This window comes from Drosophila biarmipes, chromosome 3R (assembly GCF_025231255.1).
Source record: "Drosophila biarmipes strain raj3 chromosome 3R, RU_DBia_V1.1, whole genome shotgun sequence".
NCBI classification, from domain to species: Eukaryota; Metazoa; Arthropoda; class Insecta; order Diptera; family Drosophilidae; genus Drosophila; species Drosophila biarmipes.
The window spans coordinates 26,850,253-26,874,493 of NC_066616.1; positions in this window are offsets into that span (position 1 = coordinate 26,850,253).

A 24,241-nucleotide genomic window follows, 5' to 3' on the forward strand; every position below is an offset into this window, starting at 1 on the left:
CTCCACGATTCGTATCCTTCGGATGCGCTCGGCTCGCGCATTCTCGAATTGCCGAGCAGTCGGAATCCTTTGGGTTGCCGTGTGTCTGAGCCCTGTAAGTGGGCCAACGCTGCTCGCCGGTTCGACATCGAAAAGCGAACGGCGGGTCAGTTCCGGATTATAAGAGTTCTCGGGTGGAACATCCAAAAGCGGTATGAACTGTGGTTCTGTGAAAGCCATGTGGACGGTAAGCTCTGCGCGGATGCCTCATGAACTTGAATTGTCAAGTTTGTCAGCGAACTACAAGTATAAACTAAAAATGGTATAAGATCAAAAACATTTTTAAATTTAATGTAATGTTTCAACTTTTTATTTAAATGTTTCCTATACCCATAAGCTTTTAAAAAGTATTATATAAAGTTATGTAAAGATTGGTAATCAATAAAAAAAATAAGTAAAACCTTGGTAAAAAGCCATTAAAACTTTAAAATATAATTGTTTTGTTTTAAAAATCATATAATTAATTTTATTTTAAAACCAATATTATATAAGTAGATTTTAAACAAATGGCAACTAGAACTAATTTCTTAAATATTGAACTAATCCAAAAATACGTTATTTGCCATATTAAATAAGTCATTAATACAACTGTTAAAATAAAATTGTTATGTTTTGAAAAATATATAAAATTTTTTTAAAAGGCCAAAACTATATGAGTATATTTAAAACAAATGGCAAGTAGAACTAATTTCTGAAATATTGACCTAGTCCAAAAGTTCGATATTTCCCTAAGTAAATTAATGAAAAATCTTAAGATACTTTTTCAAAGAGGTTCAATCAGATCCCAAAAAATGCAAGATCATGGCTTTTGGGAACCCCTTCCCCTGCTGATATGGGTCGGACCTACCTCAACACCCTCCTGCCCTTCGGAACCCCCTCCAAACACATTCCACCACGCATTTCTGTGGAACCCTTTGGGCGCTCTCGCCCTCTCTTTCCAACTCGCCTGCTGTCTCTCTTTAAAGCCGCCTCTCCCTAGGTGAATGAGAGTTTCAAGCGGTTACCAAGAGCATCTCCCAGTTACTGCAGCTTCGCTGGTCAAGGCAGCCAGCCAAGGATCACAGATTACAATAGATGTTGCACTAGAAACTATATAGTTATAGTACTGGCATTATAATAACTCAGAACCAACAGAATACATGCATATAAATCACACCAAATTCTGAAAAAAAACAGGGAAACCTCTCCGCATTTGGCAAAGGTTTAAAAGTCCTAGATTTGATGCCATATCATCTTATATATTATCATGAGAGGTTCTTCAAGGCCCAAGTCTTTTATTAATAAGACTTCCTTCACTGGTTTCGCCAACTTGAAGGTTCAAAAAAATAGCACCGCTACAACTTAACCTACACCACCATTAAAATCACGCACCACACCGCTTACAAAAAACTCTACTACAATGGGGTGTAAGCGTGTAAGTTGACATGGGACCACGAGACCCGAGGCTCGCCTCTCTCCCGCTTTCTCGCGACTTTCTCTCGCCTTTTTCCGGCTCTCTCTTTTCGACTTCGAATCCGTGGTTTCGGCAGACATGCGCCCCAAACCAGCGGAAAAGCCGAACGCTACTTGTGGAACGCGAAAACTTTCGTTTGCCATGAATGGGATTTTTTCAAAATTTCCAACGGTTTCACTCTTATACCACTCAAAGAAAGCTCCCCAAGTAGCAAGTGGCAGCCACTCAAAGGATGAAGTAGGGAGCCAAAGGTTCCACTGCAACAATTGCACAGCCTAATCTTATCAAATTTCATTTACACGCTTGGCCAGACTCTAATGGCAAATCCAATGCCGAAATGAGAATGGAACTAAACCACTTTCGTCAGCACACATATACTCCTACTCAGTTCTTCCTATTTTTCGGATAAGGATGTGTGCCCCATACGTATATGGAAAATGTTACTGGTGATGTTGTCAAAGTATTTGGCTGCTCCACACGGCATTCTTGGGGCCAAAATTGCGCTGGCTAAACATTAACTAAAACTGCAAAATGCCAGCGCACACACACCAGCACACACGGGGAATCAAACACCCAGGATGACACTCACACACATGCAGCTCCGTGTATGGTGCGGATTGTCGGTCTTCTGTTCCAGCAAAATCTCGGCGCTCAACCGCCGAGCATGGCATTTCATCAGGCGGCAGCAACGAGAGCAGCACCAGAGTGAGTCCAAAAATGAAGAGTTGGCGGTCATTTGATACCCATTAATTACCAAAAGCTTCTAGCTGAAGGACTAAAGGTGCTAAAAGTTATATTTCAAATTTAAAGATTACAATACAATAGAAAATGCATTATAAAAGTTAAATAATGTTGTTTAGAATCAGGGGTTTTCCCAAGAAAATTGACAGATACCCAGTGTTAATAAAGGCAAAAATTGAATTACGTTTATGAAACAGATTTGTAAGAAAGTTATTATTTCTGGAAATATAATAGAATGTCTAAGGCATTCTCTTAGAACTTATGTAGTTCACCTTAAAGGGCTGAAATTTAAGTTTTCTTTATCATTTATTTATACACAAAATGAAAGTAAAGTAAAGTAAAATACTTACTTGTTTTTTATATTATTGCTTATAAAATTATTTTCTTTTATGTTTTAATTGAAATAGATCAGGATTTCGTTCTATTCAATTAAGATTTTAATTATTGGCGAACATTACAAAATAATAATAATCTTTTTAATGAAAGTACAATATTAACGCTTTCTTCCGAACTTGTTGCCTAATTATGGCTGCTCTCACTTTTATCCCCAACTACCTTTTCCGCAAATGAGTAGCAGGTTTGAAAAAAACCCTTAACCCCTTTTCCCTGGCTGGCGGAAAACCCCAGCAATGCGAGTAAAGGAAGTGCACTAAGTGCAGTGACCAAATAGCTGCCAGAGAGTCCCGAACCGGCAGCTGATCCTGTCCCAGCTCCTGCTGCCCTGCCCCTGCTCCTCGTCCCCTTGGCCCTGTTTTTGCCGCTGTTGCCACCGCCAGGAAGTGGCAATGGTGTTGCACATGACTTTATAGCTTTTACATTAATGTGTGTGCGGGGGTGTAAGTGTGTGCTTGTGTGCGACAGTTTGGCTATAAAGCAAAAGTTGCATTAAATTTAAATCATGAGACGGCGGTTTCTGTGGCCACCGCTCTCTGATGAGCCCACACTGACGAAAATTGCTGATTTTACCTAATTAAATGTGTGCCAATTAAGGGGTATCAAAGTAGTACTTATTAGAAAAGCACACTGCTCGAAGGCCTATCATGGCTTTAATTGTTCAAACAATTATTTTGCCTAATTAAGGTATTTAAATTGTTTTTTTTTTTGCCAGTGCCTCTGAGCTGGGGAAAAGTTACGAGCGCTGCTCAACGTTTTGTCATTAAAAGTTGAGCTGGTGCATCGGAAAGCTTTTGGCGGTGGCTTAAACTTGCGTTTTCCTAACCGCCTCCAAAAATCCAGAGCCCTGCAATCACAATTAGCCCCGCAAAACACACGCAATTTGCATGCGAATTCGATGCGCTGTGAGCAACAATTACATAATTATAACGCACTTTTGATGCATTGTCATAGATGCAAGGGTGTGCTTAATGATGCAGCACCAACAGCGGCAGCACAACGGCATTTAAATGGTCTATAATTAAATCAAACACTCAATTAAACAGAGAACGAATCGAATTGGGAGCGCCGGGCTCAAATTGGATAAGGTTACTGATGGCCTGCTAATGAATAACAAGCAACACGAAATTACATCCTGCGAGCGCCAAGTCATCGAGACCTTTTTCAACCTCTGGCGGGGCGAACCTCAGATGGGTTTCACTCATTAATTAATCAAAACTTCAAATAGTAACCACAGAAACCGAACTCAGCTAAGCTTCAGTCGCATCGGCTTCGGCTGAAACGTGGCGCACATCAAACTGACCAAAGGGTACTCAGAGGATTGCTTTGTCCTTTGGCGAGCTAAAAAGTTATCAGTTAATTATTCATCAGGTAAGATATTCAAATGTGGGAGTTCAGTGTGTGGGAGGGCCTAAGAATGATTATTCACATCTATTTGGAGACATAATTGTGATTGTTTATGAAGGAATGTACTTATTAACTAATTAAAATTGGGGATTTTGAACGATTTTCATTACAATTAAATGCGTTTTTATTTAATAAAGATATTAAGATAGTCAATACTAAATTTATAAATATTTTAAAAATGCAATAGACCTAAATGAAACCTAGATCCTACAATAAAAAAATTATTTTCCCAAGCACCTTCTTAGAGTATTTCGTAATCGTTGAGTTCCCGCCATCTTTTTTGCTCCTTCGTCTGCCCTTGTATCTGGCTTCCTTTTGGTCAAGCTGTAAATTTATTTTACCACACATTGAGATACATTCCATCGGGAGCATGGCGGGGACAAGTCTTCTGCTTTTTGGCCAAGTGGCAAGTTTACCGAAACTTGCAAAAAAGCTGGGGAAAACTGGGAAAGCAGGGGGAAAACTGAGCTAAAAGGAAAAGGCAGCGGCGCCGGCAACTCCTTGTTGCTGCAATCCATATTCACAGCCAGCCGCAGAGGTGTAACCAAGTCCTTGCAACAAAAACTTTCTACACATGTTGCCAGTGTGTGTGTGTGTGAGTTGATGTTGCTGCTAGTTTTGCTTTTGCCCTGCTGCTGTTAGCAGCCAGTGAGGCAAGGAAAAGCAGCGACGGACCATGGACGCCTCCTGGCCAGGCCAGGACCAGGCTTCCTTAAATATTAAAAGTCCAAGCAGGAGCAGGACGAACACAGTTGCAAGCGGCAAACGAGCGGTGCAGCAGAGAAGATCACTGACAAAAAAATGGTCAATGTTACATACTGGCAGTTTAATAACAAAGCCTTGAATGTTAATCAGCAAAGTTGATAATACATGTATATAGAATTTACTAAAATGTATAATATCTTTTCATTAGTAATATTTGCATAAAAAATTAAATTTATTTGGGGATAACCTATAAAAGAAAAAAAATTCCAATAAAGCTTCGTACATTTTAAATTAATATCCAAAAATTAAAGTAAGTTAATAATTGGATAAATACTAAATTATATTTGGCCCTAAGGTATATATTAATAAGATCCTATAAGTTTATATGTATGATTATTTTAATGTCATATCTCTTGAGGACTTCCCTAGCACACTTTTTCCCAGTGTGGGACACTTCTTTTTTGGCCAACTGCCGCCGCTTGTCGCACGTCGTCACTTAGGCAAAACGCAAAGTTTTCTCTTCGCAGTATGCTGTCAGTCACAGGACCTTCCCCATACCCCGCCTGCCCCAGCATTTTCACCCTCTGGTTTTTTCTAGACCCCTCCCCATTCGCCACCCCTTTCATTTCTCTTGCCTGCGGTCTTTGTTTAAAGTAAGAACTACAACTACACAACTGTGACGAGCGCACAAGGACACGCGTTAAGCTAAGCTAAAGTTTTGGCACACCCACACTGTTGCAGGCACTGTTGCCATTTCCCCTACACACACACACATACACGTGAGTGCCGCGCATTTAACATAAACAAACTACACCAGTTACAACAAATTTTTTCTCTTGCTGGCCACGACTTTCTATTTGTTTTCTGGGTTTCTTGTTTTGTTTTTATTTTTTGGGATTTTTCCACCAAGAAAACGTGTTTGGAAAATTAAAAATTGTTAGACAGGGCCAGCAATTTGTTGTTTATTTTTTCTTTTTCTTAAGAACGCTATTGGGGGAAATATATTTTCAGATAAGTTTTAATCGACAGTTGGGGATTTCTTTAAGAGATATGTTTTTGGGAATTTAAAACAAGTCTTGAAATGATTGTTTAATAAATCATTTAATCCATATAAAAAGGAACTCAATATAGTAACTAATATAGTACAAAAAAAGCAATTTAAAACACCAATAAAGCCATTAATCTACTATAAATAAAGTAAACGCACAGATTACCCGACATTCAGCGCGGGCATTAACTCAAATATGCGCATATGGAAAAACTATTAAGTAGGAAGAGCCATTCAGCTGGCTGCGCGAAAATTTCAGCAATTTCTGAAATGTTTCCTGGAACTACTGCCCGGCAGCCTTTCCCTCTGCATCACATCAACATTTTACAGGCTGCCTGGCAGGCTGTATTACCCATCGCTCCGAAAACTCCTCGAAAGGCACCCCGCATATGCAAAACGCACGGTTGGGACAGGAGCATAAAGTATAGACGACGCCTACGATTCCGGATATATATGGGTGTTTTCCTCCGTATATATCTAACAATGGGATGGCTGCCGCTCGCTGCCACTGTGTGTATTCATTAAATTTGTATAAACAAATACAGTGGGCATAAATTCCGATCCTGTACGCCCGAGTTCAAGTTGAAGCTGGAAATGGGAACGTCTTGGAGGCGGTGGAGGAGCCACATATCTACGCCACATTATTCTTTTCCTACCTGCACTACAAATGTATCTCTGTGCGCGCCTCTGTTTGTGTTTGTTTGTTTGTTTTCACGTGTGCTTGTCTGCGTGTGTGCGGTCTAAAATAAGCAAAAATGGCAGCCTGAAAAAACAAGTAACAGTTTTACTCGACAAACAATGAAAACAACGAGCAGTCGAGTGAAGATGGAGTGAGGGCGGTTGCAGGGGGGCCGAATAAAACAACAACAACAAATCAGCACTTTACCTTATGTTTGTTGATTTTGTTCGTTATTTTATTGCGCTCCACGTTCCGCCCCTCCAGACTCCTCGAAAAGCCCCCTTCCACCCCAGCCAGCTTCCCAACTAACAAGACACAAAATTTACAATTTCAAATTGTGAGCATGTGAATTACGGATGCATAGATACACATGCATCGCCATGGCGGAGGATGCGGATGCGGATGCCCACCTGGCCATCGGACACGCCACGGCGCACACGGTACAGATGTTTTAGCACCGCCAGCACTTGGCCAAAAAACTTGGCAAGCGAATGGCTGAGTTTAATGGACACTTCCGCCCACCCCGCTCACCGCGGTGACAGCATATCCAACAGGACGACCAAGGAGCTGGTCGAGGAAATCGAGGAATTGCCAGGGCGGAGGGGGCAAGGCATCGGCAAGCCCAGCGAACTACAACGAAAACTTATCGATGTTGCACTTGCGAGGGTGCAAGCTTAGAAGACGACGCGCCCCGAAAAGTTTGCAACTTGCAAAGATTATAAAAATGGCGTTAAAAGCTGAAAGCCAAGATCTACGAGATGCAAGCACTCTCGGGAAGAAGGGTCGCTCTGTTCCCCAAAGAAAAGGATTTGAAAGACACTTTCATCGCTCGGAAATTTAAATTAATCAAAAAAAAACCTCGAAAAGGCATGTACGGTAAAGGTAAAAGGTTTGTTTAAATAAAAAAACGATGAAATCTTAAAAAAATCTTAGGTATTCGGCCTCAAATATTTTTAAAATATTTTTACTATTCATTACTATTTTACCATTCACTTAATAATAAAAAATAAATGTTTATGATGTAGTTAACACGCTTGGCATCTATGGCTTTTATTCTGACTTACATGGATATATATACAGAATATCTGCATAGGTTTATGCCTATTTTTTTAAATAAAATAATATATATTGCTCAGGAACACTAAAATATTATGTTAAAAGAAAACTTTAAATGACAATCAATCAAGGAGTAACTTTTATCGCAGTGCTTGGGTGTGAGCCATGTATCGTCATTTCTCAACACGTTGAGAGAACATCCCCTCTTCTTGCAGACTCATTACCTTTCTAATTGAGTCCTCCCACCTGATTTCACCGGCAGCTTATCCACTTCACCCAGCACGCCCACTTTCGGCCCCTGGCCGAGTAATCGATAACATCTACAATCTCTTATCTAATCTCCTCGGGGCTGTCCACACCCACAGCTGTTGGCCTCTGTTAAATTGTCCAATTGTCGCCCAGTTAGGCGGCTCTGTCGACCTGCCTGTTTATTCATTACATTAAATCACCTGACCGAAGGAGGACCACCTCCTTCTCTGGCTCTTCGGGGCGCCTGTGCAGAGGCAATTAAATGTAATTAAACGTAAGATTAACTCTAATTATAATAAATTAAATGCGACGTCGTTTTGGGATGAAGTGCCGACTCAAACGGGCCAGGGCAAATATCAAAAACGCAATTAAACATTAACAATTTGTTTCAGCAGCAAAAAGATACCCATGAATTAAACAAAGCGACTGAGATAAAACGCAATCGATGGCGAGTGCAACAAAAAAAGTGGGGAAAAAAGTGAAATCCATGCCGATTAAGGCCCTGGTTAAGGCCGGCATAGCCATGGCCAGAATCGGCATCAGAGTGGGAATCCGAATCTGAATCCGATTCGCAGCCTGAAACCCCAGACCCGATGGCCAGACCAATTCCATTTGCATAATCAATGCATATTTGGATGCGGCCATAAATTAACAAATAGAATTTAATTGCATACTTTTGGGGGCGACGGCGGCGCGTACACAAATTAATAATTCATTAATGCGCATTAATTGTTGCGCTGCAGCAGCAAAGCTGAAAGCTGAAAATTGAAAATAAATGCATATGCTCGCTGGCCATTGGAAATCGTTGCCCCACTCTGTCGGCCCGTCTCTATAATCGCCTCAATGCTGGCAAATTAATTGCGGCCTTTGTTTAATCAGACTAAAATAGCGCATTTATGCCAGCTTCGTTTATATTTATTGCGATTTTATTGCGAAGTGCATCAGTAGTGCCGCCCATCCTTTTGGCCATTTAAATTGCTACCTTTGTTGAGTGCTGCGGTCAACGAGCCGTTCGCTGTTTTTGTTGCCATTTTCGTTGCCGCCGCCGTGCACATGACATGCATTTATTAAAAGCCGCACACACACGCCCACAAAAAGGCGTCCACCGCCGAAGAATCATCAGAATCATCGGGGGGAGTGTGAAATAATCGTGGGAAAATAAATATTGTATAGCCCGCTTTTGTTCGAGTCCTGGGAGCCATCTTCGTGTCGGCCAGATTGCCATAATTGTGTAATTGTGACACACACGCAAATTACGGCCGTTCACTTTAACCAGCCGCTAATGGAATTGTGATGGACAACACAATGGCACTTTGCCACAGGGAAAAACCGTCGTGCCATAATGGATATTCCGTTCTAATATACCCGTCCCTCGGGGCCATCACTTTTTTATCTTAATGTCGTTTTCCAAGTATTCAGTCCTTATGACTGTAATTAGAAGCGATTTCAAAAGTGGATCAAAGATCTGCACTTCTAGACTACATAACTTATTAACTCCCGATTCAGACGTGGGTTGTCTCTATGAATTCGTGGTGGCATTCCCTGACAATGTACATTTAAATTTCCCTTTTATTCGAGGGTCGAAATTTTAACCCATTTTCATGTTCGGTTATTCTTTATTTCCCATGGATCTCGATAGCGGACCCCAAAACTGTACTACTAATTTCCATAACATGAGTTATATCGTCCCGATTAAGACGTGGGATACCTCTATGGGTTTGTGGTGACATCCTCTTATAATCTACATTTCAATTTCCCTTCTATTCGAGGGTCGAAATTTTAACCCATTTTCATGTTCGGTTTTTCCGTATTTTCAATGGATCTTGGTATCAGACCCCAAAACTGCACTTCTAACTTTCATAACTTGAGTTTTATCATCCCGAATAATGCGTGGGATACCTCTATGAGTTTGTGGTGACATCCTCTTATAATCTACATTTCAATTTCCCTTTTACGAGAGGGTCGAAATTTTAACCCATTTTCATGTTCGGTTTTTTCGTATTTTCAATGGATCTTGGTATCAGACCCCAAAACTGCACTTCTAACTTCCATAACTTGAGTTATATCATCCCGATTAAGACGTGGGATACCTCTATGAGTTTATGATGACATTCTCTAACGGTCTTCATTTAAATTTTCCTTTTAATCGAGGGTTGTAATTTTAACCCATTTTTATGTTCCGTTTATTCGTATTTCCAAGGTATCTCGGTATTAAACCGCAAAACTGAGTTTCTAACTTCCATAACTTGAGTTATAGTTTTCCGATTTAGAAGTGGGATACCTCTTTGTGTTAACATTCTCTATTATTATCCATTAAATGCTGATATATGTTGAACAAAAAAAAATGTTCTCTATTTTAAATACCCCTTGTAATTGCAAGTAGTTCATGTGCATAAACTTAACAAGCTTTATCGTCTGCTAAAGTCAGACAATGAAACGAATCTTGCCCGGCGCCTTTTAATTTGAGGCCATGTGTAGGTTAAGTGAAATGCTGAGACGTCTGTGTATAAACAACTTTTAAAGCAGGCTGCCCACTTAGCGGAGCACAAAGCAAACAGCGCCCACTCAGAGCAGCCAGAAGCAAGGAGCCGGACTGCCGGCGGGGGAATCCCCGGGCGCAGGGGAATCCCGAGATCCATTGACAGGATGCCCGGCCTGCTGGCATGCAGTCAGCGGCCAGGAAAGCGGCCCAGGCTACTGCGTTCCATGAATTCAATCAATTTTAATGCAATTTAAATTGCATTCTCCTGTGAAAACACACAATGCACCGCCATCTACACACACACATGTGCGAGGCGACCACAATGCACCCACGCAGACGGAAAGAGAGGGGACTAGAGGCGGAGAAAGAGACGGGGATAGGCAGGGAGAAAAGGAGGCAAACGTGTGTGCGCACATTATGCTGCCGGCGGAAAGGAGGCATCGCCTTGCGTTAATTGGTGGTCATGCTCCTGGCCGTGCAAAGGATACGGATAGCCAGGACCTATCCCCATGCAATCCTGGCATCCAGGAGCCCGCCACTGCCGTCGTCTTCGTGCGCGGCCGACGTTTATATTGTTTTAAATGCCACGCATTCATCGTTTGCCCCTTGTCGCCGCGACTGGACAGAATACGGAAGCAGTATAAAAATGGAAGGTCCTTGGGATTCAAACAGAAATACCCTATCCGAACGTTAATAAACTCTTTCTAAATAAACTTTTTTGTACGATTTTAAGATGTTCATGCGAATTAAAAATATACTAATAGGTAATAGACATATACCTTAAAAATATAAAAACAAGGCTTATTTTCTTTCTCTTTTTCGGCTTACTGCACAGAAGGACTCTAGAGAAGGGCATGATTGCCATGAATCCGGGCCAGGGCAAGATAACTGTTGCATATCCAGAGGCGTCGGAAACCGACATGCAATTATACGAAGCCACGGACGTTGTCAGCGCCCATCCACATTCCCGTCCAGCAGGGCCTCGAATCGCATTGCAGCCGCTCCTTTTATCGGACTGCAATCATTCAATTTTCAACTGGCACTTAATCAAATAGTTGGCCCGGCTAACCATCCTCGTTTGTTTTCGATGCTCGCATCGGTTTCGAATCTGTATCTGAGTGGGCACTGAAATCGAAACCGAAATCGCAGCCCTAGATTCGCTGATAATGATGTTAATAGAATTTAAGGCCTTTAGGTTGGATAATATAGTCAAAAATAGTTTATTTTCTTATTGAGTATGAAAAATACTTGTGTTTAAACATTTTTAGGAAAACATTCAACTCTAAAGTATCTAAAAAAAAAGCGGAAATATCTTTGTAATATAGTTTGAAAATTTTTCTGTTTTTACTCACATAGAATAAAAGCTGTTTCTCCAACCCTTAGACCCATAGCTTGAAGAGGCTTACAGCCTTGTCTAAAATAATGGATATTATTTATTTAAGCCGGACAGCCCGCAAAACGCTAAACCATCGCCAGTGAAAGATAATCAATAGCACTTCCCTTCAATTGATTTAGATATTTATGCGGCCGTATCTGTGAGTGTGAATGTATCTATGTGCCTGGTATCTTGCATCGCTGTGCAGCCACATTGTTGTGTTGAATTTTTTATGAGGTATTGCAAACCGCGAACGGGCATTATGCAAGTGAATTGCTCATTATCGCATTTGGTTTGGTTTGTCTCTGGCATTTGAATGCTTTTTCAGAAATCCCTTTTTAATGTTTGCGCAATCCCTTTTAATGCGCACAATTAATTCCGTTATGCTTTGTCGCCTTTGACACTCCCCCCCAAAAAACCCCCATCATCGTGTAACAATTTGCTAAAATGTTGGGGCTTAGAGCATTATTCGCCATGGGTTAGGCTAACGCCGCTTTAAAATCCTCGCATTGCATAATTATGACCGACTCACATGGGCTGCGAAATGCGGGAAATTTTCCCAATTTGTAACGTGTAACGTTCGACTGAGGGACTAATTTTCGAAAGAATCTGTGATGGCGTGGCACGCTGTAGGTCCGGCGCTAGCTCGTGGCTTTGGGGTGGAGGTCTTGCTCTCACAGATTCAGTTACGATGCACACATTATTATTAACATCTCAAGAAATTGAGCGTGCTTGCGACATTGAACGGAGCTAGTCATATAAATCGGAAGAACGATAAACCAAATTCAAAAAGAAAAAATAAAAGAAAGGAAGGGAAAAACAGCATATAAAGTAAAGATCAAAGAAAGAAGAATGTAACTATTTGCGTGGCTGCTGGTGTAATTGCGCCCGCTTATCGCCCACCCTACCTAGGTCGCCCTCCGCTAGAGCATGGCTCTGGTGACCCCTTTTCTCCCTACGACCGTGGAATCATCAGCTCAGTTCAGCAATACGTTTCTTTTAAGTTTCCATTTTTAATGACAAAATTCAAAAGATCTTAATATTATCAAAGAAAATATAGTAAGTAATATAAACAAAAGAATAATTCATTATAATATTTTTCAGAAAAAAAAATATGTTCAGGTATAGGCATAAATTTCGTATTTATATAATTTTGGTGAGCGTATTTAAAACCTAAGAATATGTTTAGGTATCAACTTCATTATCGGGGTTCTTTTTTTTTTTTTTTTTTTTTTCTTTTCCACGTATAATCTTTACCACAATTTCCACAACAATTTTTTTTATAAGTTAATTAGATTGGTTTAACTGACCCGAGTTAATTTGTTTTCAAGGCATAGAATTGATGAACTACTAGTATTAATTTAATATTGAAATATCTAGAAAAATATATTATAATTAATATTTTTTCCTTTTCCTTATTTATTTGATTTCTTGTAATTGGTGTCTATTAATTCTCGCCCAAGAATAAACAAAAGTTTCACCCATAGATTCCGATACCATTCGAATGTGAATATAAATTAAACAAAGACAACTCACTCAGATTTCCATCGGCGAAAGATCGATCTTCCGTTCAACGTACAGGCTGAAAAAAAATCAGGCGTTTCATACCGCCCTATGGGTTAAAATACTTTCACTTTTCTTGGCGAGTGCAAACGATTGGAAGGAAACTTTTCTGATCATAAACCCGGCATTTTACATCGCGAATATCTCTCTCAAATAAAAAAAAATTTATGGCCTAGATCTTTCTGTCTTGTGCCCTTGGTTAAATGTCGGAGGTCGCTCCTCTTCTACACTAGTTGTCTGGGGCTAGTCGAACGTCGCTGGCACCAATGGGCCAAGCCCCTGTGGCTCACGCAATGACAACGCCAACCGGGGAATCTAATCGGCTCCTCTGACGGCTAAGCGAACTAGCGATGCGCGCGCCTCAGTCAGCGGTCTCTTGGCCACTTCTCCGGCTTGTGCTTCTCCGATGTGGCTGGTCCTCCGGTAGGGCTTCCTCTTACGGCGGGGCTACTCCGGTGCGCTCCTCGACAGGGCGCTCCTCTGGCGGATGCTTCTCCGATGCGGCAGGGTGCTCCTCTGGCGTATGCTCTGCGGCGGGGTGCTCCTCTGGCGTGCGCGGTGCGGCAGGGTGCTCCTCTGGCGGATGCTTTGCGGCGGGGTGCTCCTCTGGCGTGCGCGGTGCGGCAGGGTGCTCCTCTGGCGGATGCTTTGCGGCGGGGTGCTCCTCTGGCGTGCGCGGTGCGGCAGGGTGCTCCTCTGGCGGATGCTTTGCGGCGGGGTGCTCCTCTGGCGTGCGCGGTGCGGCAGGGTGCTCCTCTGGCGGATGCTTTGCGGCGGGGTGCTCCTCTGGCGTGCGCGGTGCGGCGGGGTGCTCCTCTGGCGTGCGCGGTGCGGCAAGGTGCTCCTCTGGCGGATGCTTTGCGACGGGGTGCTCCTCTGGCGTGCGCGGTGCGGCAGGGTGCTCCTCTGGCGTGCGCGGTGCGATTTGGCTGCCTTTCTGCAGCTCTGCGAAATTTGTGTGGCTACTGTAAATTTTTAAGTGCGGGAAAATCGAGCACAAGGTTTACCCACCTGGTGGTTTTGGGGTTCTTATGCCCCAAAAAAAAAATGTTCCACAGATTTAAAAAAAATAAATTCGTGATCGGACTTGGGGCCCTATCTCAGGGGCTTTCTTACATCTCCTGCCTGAGATACACGTGGGATGTTACCAATTTTACCGGAATAGAGAGTGAGTGCATCTGCACTCAATGACGACTTGATTTGAAAAGACCGAATCAAAATTAGCGTGGGGTAATTGGGGCCATCGGCGGAAATGTTTCACAGCTGAGTCGAGCTTTCCAAAGACTCCCTGCGCCGGCTGACCTTCGATGAATTACCATTCTCATTGGTATTACCCCGATAGCATTGCACCAAAATTTCGGATATGCAACGAAGCTCGGCTTACATATACTGAAGAGAAGCATACTTCTAGGATGAACTAAAACGGCCGATTCAGTCGCCACTACAAAGCCCCCCCAAACAATCAGGCTAGGGTATACTATCCCTGGTACCCTAGACTGATACCGACGGAAGAGGCATTAATGCCGAATATCCTTGGCGTGATAGGTACCTACAAGTGTGCCTTGTAAGTCTTCCAGTTCATAATACGCGCTTCCCAGCTTCTTGCGAACTCTTGCCTTTACAAAGGAAGGTCCGAATTTGGCAGTGTATCCCGTCTGGAAGCAGCTTTGTTTGAAGTTCCGGCGATACACCTCTTGTCCTTCCACGAATGAGACGTTTCGAGACCGAAGGTTATAGCGCTTCTCGTTTTCGGCGTGTTGTTCCAACATACGCTTACATGCTTTATCTCGAACAATCTCAAATGAGTCCTGGCGATTGAATTTTAGTGAACGATCATCAAGTAAATTTAATTTCCTTAACAGTGAGTAGGTAGAACCGGATGTTATCATATGCTGTCCAAAAACCATGTAATATGGAGAAGTTCCCAAACTAGCATGAACGGAGGACCTCAATGCACAACATATTCTGTTTAGGTGTTCGTCCCAGTCCTTCTGGTCTGGTCGCACATATGCTCGGATCGCAGCAATCACGGAGCGATTAACGCGTTCGGAAGCGTTAGCTTGCGGTGAATGCACCGCCGTTAATGTATGTGTGATGCCATACTGCTGCATCAATTTCCGAAAAGCGTGAGAACGAAATTGTGATCCGTTGTCTGATACCACGGTTTCCGGAGCTCCATATGCCATGATCAGTTCTCCTTCCAAGTATTTTGTGACCGCACTGGTGTCAATCTTCCTAACTGGTTTAAGGAATACATATTTGGAAAAATGGTCTAGAACGATAAAAATTCCCACGTTCCCGCTTCTTGATCTAGGGTATGGCCCAAGAAAGTCTACGAACAATCTTTGGAAAAACCGTTGACTTTCCGGTGCTTTTCCTAATGGCGGTCGCAGTGTATAATTCGGCGCTTTTGTCGTTTTGCACACTTCGCACGCGTTAATGTATGCCTTTACATCTGGCACCAGGCCAGGCCAAAAATAATAACGCCTCACTCTCTCTATGGTCTTATGTATGCCACCGTGGCAAGACATAGAACCATCGTGTGCTCTCTTAAGGATTTCTGGCACTAGTTCCTTCGGTATCCAGAGTTTCCATGCGTAATCATCGTGGACTTGTTCCCCTGTAGAATGCTCTGATTTCCGATACACATAGCCATTATCAGCTTTGAGGTCAGGAAAGTTAGCTTGATTTGCTTTTACTTTTTCTACTAGATCCACATATTCTGCTTTCTTAAACTCTTCAGAATCCAAGTCCACTAGAAGTCCTTCCCGTAAATCTACAGCGGCTATCACGTCTTCGTTGACGCGAGACAACGAATCGGGAACAACGTTAAGGGAGCCTTTGCGATGCTCAATCTTAAAGTTGTACCTTTGCAAAGCCAACGCCCATCGTGCCAACCGGGAATTCAGGTCATGGTTGGACATTAACCACTTCAATGAGGCGTGATCCGTTATGATTGTGAATTCCATTCCTTCAACATATGCCCTGAAACTTTTGAGAGCTACGATGGCCGCTAAACATTCTTGCTCGGTTACAGTATAGTTGCGTTGGGCCTTGTTTAGCTTCTTGGAGATGAAGGCAATCGGACGTTCATCTCCTTCTTCGGATATCTGTACAAGCACAGCGCCTACCCCTGTTTTACTCGCATCGCAGTGTATTGCGAACGGTTTCGAGAAATCGGGGCTACACAAAACTGGAGCTTCGCTTAGACGTTGCTTCAGCTCCTCGAAGGCTTTTATAGCTTCGTCAGTTAGACTAAACTTTCGTTTGGTGGTCATTAAGTCGGTCAAAGGAGTAGCGAGTGAAGCAAAATTTGGCACAAACTTTCGATACCATCCACACAGGCCCATGAAACTTCTCAAGCTTCGCAGACTTTTAGGGACAGGAAAATTTTTTATTGCTGCCACCTTTTCGGGATCCGTCCGGATTCCACCGTCGCCTATGATGTGCCCTAAATATCGAACGCGTAGCATACAGAAATGACTTTTACCAATATTTAGAGTCAAACCTGCCCGTTTAATTTGCAAGGCCAATTCTCTCAGTACTTCGAGGTGCCGTTCAAATGTGGAAGAAACTACTAATAAATCGTCAAGATAAATAAAAACCTCTTTACGGAGATGGGCTGGTACCACCTTATCCATTAGTCGGGACATTGTGCTTGTAGCGTTACAAAGCCCGAACGGCATTACCTTAAATTGGTAGAGAGGTCTGCCTGGGACTGTGAATGCTGTTTTGTCGCGGGATGATTCCTCTAGAGGCACCTGCCAATAAGCGTCCTTTAGATCCAGGCTTGAAATATACTCAGCTCTTGGTAACCGACTTAAGATTCCACTTATTTGAGGAAGTGGGTAAGCATCTTTCTCGGTGAAACTGTTCACCTTCCTACAGTCCAAACAAATTCTTACTTTGCCAGGTTTGTTTACCATTACGATAGGGGATGACCATGAACTTTCGGATTCTTCTATTACTCCCAATGCTATCATTCGGTCGATTTCGGTGTACATGGCCTTTTCGACCGCTGGGGAGACGGGGAAATGGCGTTGTTTAATTGGTTTTGCCGTTCCCACATCAATCGAATGCGATATCAGGTTGGTCTTACCGAGTCCTTCTTGTTTAAATGACGGAAAACAATTTATTACATTCGCTAGCTTGGCTCGATCGCTCTCAGACAATTTATGCTGATCAACATCCGCTTTAGCGTTACTTTGCGACGATTCTAATTCAGATATGCTTATATTTTTAGGAAGCAAGTCATACAGCCTCCAGAAATCTATACCCAGATATAAATCCTGCTTCAGCGATGGTACCACATAAAGCTTTATGGTACTTTTCTTATCGATGTATTCTACTTCGACTTTCACATGGCCCAGTATCTGCTGCGATCTTCCATCTGCCGTGGTAGCATGACCTTTTATCTTTTTATAGTTACCGCTAGCTTTTATCTCCTCCGCTAGCCTCCCACCAACACAACTAATCGAAGCTCCCGAGTCCAATAAGCCATAGACAGTACGATTGAACACTTGAACTGGTAAAAATGGGCGAGGATCCTTCTGCCCAGCCGGAATTGAATTAATGTACTGGACCCCAACGTTGCATATCTTTATGTTCTCCCAATACGCCTTTATCCGACGAGAGCTTCGGGATAGACGTATCTTTGAGTCTGATTGAAAGTTGCATTCCGAGATATCTAGCTTCTTTAAGTCAGGTATTTTACTATGAAGTAACGAATCAATAGCCGGTCTTTGTTCGTCTGGGTTGGGGAGTGCTGCTACCATAGCTGCCTCCTCTATTAGTCGGTCATCGTTGCTTGGCTTCGAACGGCACTCGAGGATTTCTGTTTGACAAGCGACCTCGAAGTGCCGGGTTTTGAGTTTTTTGAGCACTTGCTGCAACTAGGTTTATATGTATTGGCGGCTCCACAGCCGTAACAAAATATTCTTCTCTCGGTCACGCAGTCCTGATACCGGTGCCCTTCTTTGCGGCAATTCCAGCATGACAGTGCAAGCGCAGAGATATCCCCTTCATTTTCAGATTCCGTTTCCTGAAGACTTTCTGAGGTTTCAGCAAACTCTGAAACGTCGCGCTTAAATGGCGTGTTTCTTATGTACCCCTGGTATCGCTTAGCATCAGCCAAAAAATCTTCGCGCCTTCGACAAATTTCTCTCAAGTCTGAAACTGTTTTAATATCCAGATTCAGAAGCTCATGCCTAATTTCCGTTCGTAAGTTGTTCTTAAGGACCCTTACCAGTTTGTTCGGCGCCCACGGCTGCTCTAGCTGATCGATTAAATCAGATATTTTGTCGTAAAAGCAATCGAAAGTTTCATTCGGCTTTTGTTTTGTATTCCTGATTAACTCCTCGATATCCCCATCACCTCTATTTTGTCTAAACTGCAGACGTAGAGCTGAACAGAAATTATCCCAACGGACTTCACCATGTGCTTTATGATATCGCCAATAGAACTCGTTGGCTTTTCCTTCAAACAGAACAGATGCGTTCTTACAGAGCACGGAAAAATTATTTCCTAACGTTTCCCTAGTCAGTGCTTCAACTCGGTAAATAAAATTGTCCACTGGTACTCCTCCTCCGGAATATTTAATCTTCCATCCGTTCAGAATATGTACCACTTTATCAGGACGGCTCAATAAATCGGATGTGGAACTTTGATGCGAAGCAGTTGAAACCGAAGTCATTCTTACGTCCTGTAGATTATCATCAGTTCCCCTACTCGCGTTGGTCCTATTACTAACGTCTCTAATAGTCTGTTGAGAAGACTGCTCACCCTGGCTATTATTAGCCTCCGGACTTTGAGTTGCTCTCACCCTGGTTATGATATCAGATACAGAACTTTGGATTAATTCTGCCATCCTTTCCGATAGAGTCGCTAGTAATCTGCGTTCCATTGCCAATAAGGTGATGGCATTAGCATTAATAACACTTGTATTGATGTTGCCGCTGCTGTTGGTACTTGCATTAAGTCCTGACGTAGAGGCTGTGTTGTCCGCAACTTCTCTTTCAATATTCTCGACGAGTGGACGGTTCCTTGATTGACTACGCGTTTCCCGCTCCGCATTATCGGAGACCTTTGGAACTTTGGGCCTACAGGAACTTTTGCACACCGGACACTGTATACTTTTCTTCCAGTGACCCTCTATGCATCTCTTATGAAATTCATGTTGACACGATGTTCTATAAACATCGACACCGCTAATCTCGCCTTTGCATATAGGACAGAGTGAATTTGAGCTGTTCTCAGCGTCCTTTTCCGGAGATCGATCTAACCCCATTTTCTAGCGAGACTATCTCCTTATCCGAACAAATGTATCCCAAAAATAATCCGACCACAGTTAACTAACCGCAGTAATAAAATTAAAACGAAAAAAAAATTTACAACGATCGTAACTTTGCGATAAGATAAAAAAAAATAAAAAAATTGTTTACTGAACTGATTGCTTGATGTCACACGAATCGAAGGGTATTTTCTTGTTACCATCCTTAGAAATGAGAAAAGATATAGAAAGGCGCAATGACCTGGACTAAAGGAGGGAGACGCTAATTTACTTTACTCCGGTATCGGACAGTGACTTTTCGGAAAACATCTCACATGTATTCCAGATCCCGAATAAATTATAGTGCCCCTGTGAAAGAATAATAATTGTCATAAACTACTTCTGGATGTGACGCTTCTCTCAAGCAACGCCAGCATTTTCCGTTTAGATTAGTTTGTGATTTTATTTAAGTAAGTAAGTAATGGCATTTCAAACCGGGACAGAAATCGACCTAAGTGCGTTTGTTTTCTTCCCGTTTTCCTCAGCTTGTTAAGTGCCAAATTTAGGAAGGTTTCTTTGATAATTCTTGATTTTCGGTCAAAAAAAATAATGTTAATAATTATACAGTTTTGATTTCCGAGAAAAATTTAAAATTTACAAAAAACCCTTGAGATGAGAGGAAGGAAATAAAAAAAATGAAAAAGAGTCGAATTGGTTTATCCATGAGTCTTAATGAGTAAACTCACTAAGGCCCTAACGTTGGGCGCCACCTTTGATATTAATAATAATTAATTATAACTGTAACGTGTAACGTTCGACTGAGGGACTAATTTTCGAAAGAATCTGTGATGGCGTGGCACGCTGTAGGTCCGGCGCTAGCTCGTGGCTTTGGGGTGGAGGTCTTGCTCTCACAGATTCAGTTACGATGCACACATTATTATTAACATCTCAAGAAATTGAGCGTGCTTGCGACATTGAACGGAGCTAGTCATATAAATCGGAAGAACGATAAACCAAATTCAAAAAGAAAAAATAAAAGAAAGGAAGGGAAAAACAGCATATAAAGTAAAGATCAAAGAAAGAAGAATGTAACTATTTGCGTGGCTGCTGGTGTAATTGCGCCCGCTTATCGCCCACCCTACCTAGGTCGCCCTCCGCTAGAGCATGGCTCTGGTGACCCCTTTTCTCCCTACGACCGTGGAATCATCAGCTCAGTTCAGCAATACGTTTCTTTTAAGTTTCCATTTTTAATGACAAAATTCAAAAGATCTTAATATTATCAAAGAAAATATAGTAAGTAATATAAACAAAAGAATAATTCATTATAATATTTTTCAGAAAAAAAAATATGTTCAGGTATAGGCATAAATTTCGTATTTATATAATTTTGGTGAGCGTATTTAAAACCTAAGAATATGTTTAGGTATCAACTTCATTATCGGGGTTCTTTTTTTTTTTTTTTTTTTTTTCTTTTCCACGTATAATCTTTACCACAATTTCCACAACAATTTTTTTTATAAGTTAATTAGATTGGTTTAACTGACCCGAGTTAATTTGTTTTCAAGGCATAGAATTGATGAACTACTAGTATTAATTTAATATTGAAATATCTAGAAAAATATATTATAATTAATATTTTTTCCTTTTCCTTATTTATTTGATTTCTTGTAATTGGTGTCTATTAATTCTCGCCCAAGAATAAACAAAAGTTTCACCCATAGATTCCGATACCATTCGAATGTGAATATAAATTAAACAAAGACAACTCACTCAGATTTCCATCGGCGAAAGATCGATCTTCCGTTCAACGTACAGGCTGAAAAAAAATCAGGCGTTTCATACCGCCCTATGGGTTAAAATACTTTCACTTTTCTTGGCGAGTGCAAACGATTGGAAGGAAACTTTTCTGATCATAAACCCGGCATTTTACATCGCGAATATCTCTCTCAAATAAAAAAAAATTTATGGCCTAGATCTTTCTGTCTTGTGCCCTTGGTTAAATGTCGGAGGTCGCTCCTCTTCTACACTAGTTGTCTGGGGCTAGTCGAACGTCGCTGGCACCAATGGGCCAAGCCCCTGTGGCTCACGCAATGACAACGCCAACCGGGGAATCTAATCGGCTCCTCTGACGGCTAAGCGAACTAGCGATGCGCGCGCCTCAGTCAGCGGTCTCTTGGCCACTTCTCCGGCTTGTGCTTCTCCGATGTGGCTGGTCCTCCGGTAGGGCTTCCTCTTACGGCGGGGCTACTCCGGTGCGCTCCTCGACAGGGCGCTCCTCTGGCGGATGCTTCTCCGATGCGGCAGGGTGCTCCTCTGGCGTATGCTCTGCGGCGGGGTGCTCCTCTGGCGTGCGCGGTGCGGCAGGGTGCTCCTCTGGCGGATGCTTTGCGGCGGGGTGCTCCTCTGGCGTGCGCGGTGCGGCAGGGTGCTCCTCTGGCGGATGCTTTGCGGCGGGGTGCTCCTCTGGCGTGCGCGGTGCGGCAGGGTGCTCCTCTGGCGGATGCTTTGCGGCGGGGTGCTCCTCTGGCGTGCGCGGTGCGGCAGGGTGCTCCTCTGGCGGATGCTTTGCGGCGGGGTGCTCCTCTGGCGTGCGCGGTGCGGCGGGGTGCTCCTCTGGCGTGCGCGGTGCGGCAAGGTGCTCCTCTGGCGGATGCTTTGCGACGGGGTGCTCCTCTGGCGTGCGCGGTGCGGCAGGGTGCTCCTCTGGCGTGCGCGGTGCGATTTGGCTGCCTTTCTGCAGCTCTGCGAAATTTGTGTGGCTACTGTAAATTTTTAAGTGCGGGAAAATCGAGCACAAGGTTTACCCACCTGGTGGTTTTGGGGTTCTTATGCCCCAAAAAAAAAATGTTCCACAGATTTAAAAAAAATAAATTCGTGATCGGACTTGGGGCCCTATCTCAGGGGCTTTCTTACATCTCCTGCCTGAGATACACGTGGGATGTTACCAATTTTACCGGAATAGAGAGTGAGTGCATCTGCACTCAATGACGACTTGATTTGAAAAGACCGAATCAAAATTAGCGTGGGGTAATTGGGGCCATCGGCGGAAATGTTTCACAGCTGAGTCGAGCTTTCCAAAGACTCCCTGCGCCGGCTGACCTTCGATGAATTACCATTCTCATTGGTATTACCCCGATAGCATTGCACCAAAATTTCGGATATGCAACGAAGCTCGGCTTACATATACTGAAGAGAAGCATACTTCTAGGATGAACTAAAACGGCCGATTCAGTCGCCACTACAAATTTTCCCTTGCAGCCGAACGTAATTAAAATTATTTTATTTTCACACAAACAGCGAGGCAGGAAAACATTGAAAATTAATTTTCATCTAAGCTCGGCAACGCCGAGCGGCATCGAAAAACCATCAACAAATTGTCAGGCTTTTCATTTATTTGCTGATTTTATTTGCCATTTTAGCCCGCCAAAATGTTCGTGCCCATGTTTACACCGAAACGTGTCCAGAAAATTTGTAAATTTTATTCCACCATTATTGGCTTACCTTGGGGTTCTATTGGTTTAGATATGGTTGAAGATTAGTTCGGACGGTGATCTTATAACGCCTAGGATCATAAAACTAGCAAACGATTAATGCCAATGCCTGTATTATTATCCTAATTCCAATTCAAGTTTCTTGTAACACCAGCCAAGGAATAACAATCATAATATTGTGTCTGCTCCGGCCATCATTTATTTATTATTCTATCTCCTTTTATTCGACGTACTTTATTTAAATATGTGCATAACTTCTGGACAGATGCACCCCAAGCACCTGCAGCATCCTTGAAAAAAAACATCGCAGAAAAAATAAAGAAAACCCAAAATATATATGTTCGTATAAAAAAGATGCCAACGTACAAAAGCATTTTTTCCGTACTATGCTCTCCGCTTCTGACTGCATATTTCATGGCAAAACAAGAAGGAAAACTGCTAGAAAATACAAAAAGTGAGGGAAAAAAATGAAAATGCTAAACAAAGAAAATAAAAGCAAGCGGCAAGCTATACAAAAAATGGGCGCAAGGCAAAACTAAAAGCCAAAAGAAAAATGCCGCGCTTTGGCCAAGAGTATATATGGAGTGCTGTGCTGCGCTGGGGTCAGGGGTCACAGAGGGGTTCAGTTCGCATTATTTTGTATTACAGCGTCCCCTGTACATTCAGCACTGTGCCGGACCCCCGGCTCAGCTTGTATTGCAATTTTTCAATTTCAAAAACAATTTTGCTCTGCCAACATACGTGTGGTCAAAGATAAGCTCTGTAAATATATATAACAAAACAACCAAAATGAATACGGCCAACGAGGGGGGCTGTAAAAAAAAGAGAAAATATAGTAAAAAAGAAAAGCGGAGCCCGCCATAAAAACCAAAAAGCGGCAGCCAAACCAAAGCTAACCGCAGCTCAAGCAGCTATTGCAGCAGCTCAAAACTGGCCAAAGCCAGAAAGGCGGTCAGCAGAAAAAGTATAAAAAAATCTCCAGTCGGAATACCAAAAATAAAAATGCTATATGGGCGCTCTCCATCGAGTGTGGGCGAGTGTCAGCTTGGAACACAGCGGGAAATTGCACAAAAATGAATTGTGTTGTGCAGCATTTAGTGCTGAAATATAAGTGACTTGCTGGGCGGGACAGCCGAGAAGGGGCCTCTGCGAATCCAGGGGTCCCAAAAAAAAGCGGACTTCTGGGCCACTGCCAGGCTTCCTCAGCTTTGTTGCCGGATTGATTGAATTTTCCTTGCCATTGCCAGCTTAAAGCAGGCAAAGTAACAATAGGTGCTGCATTTTATTCGGAC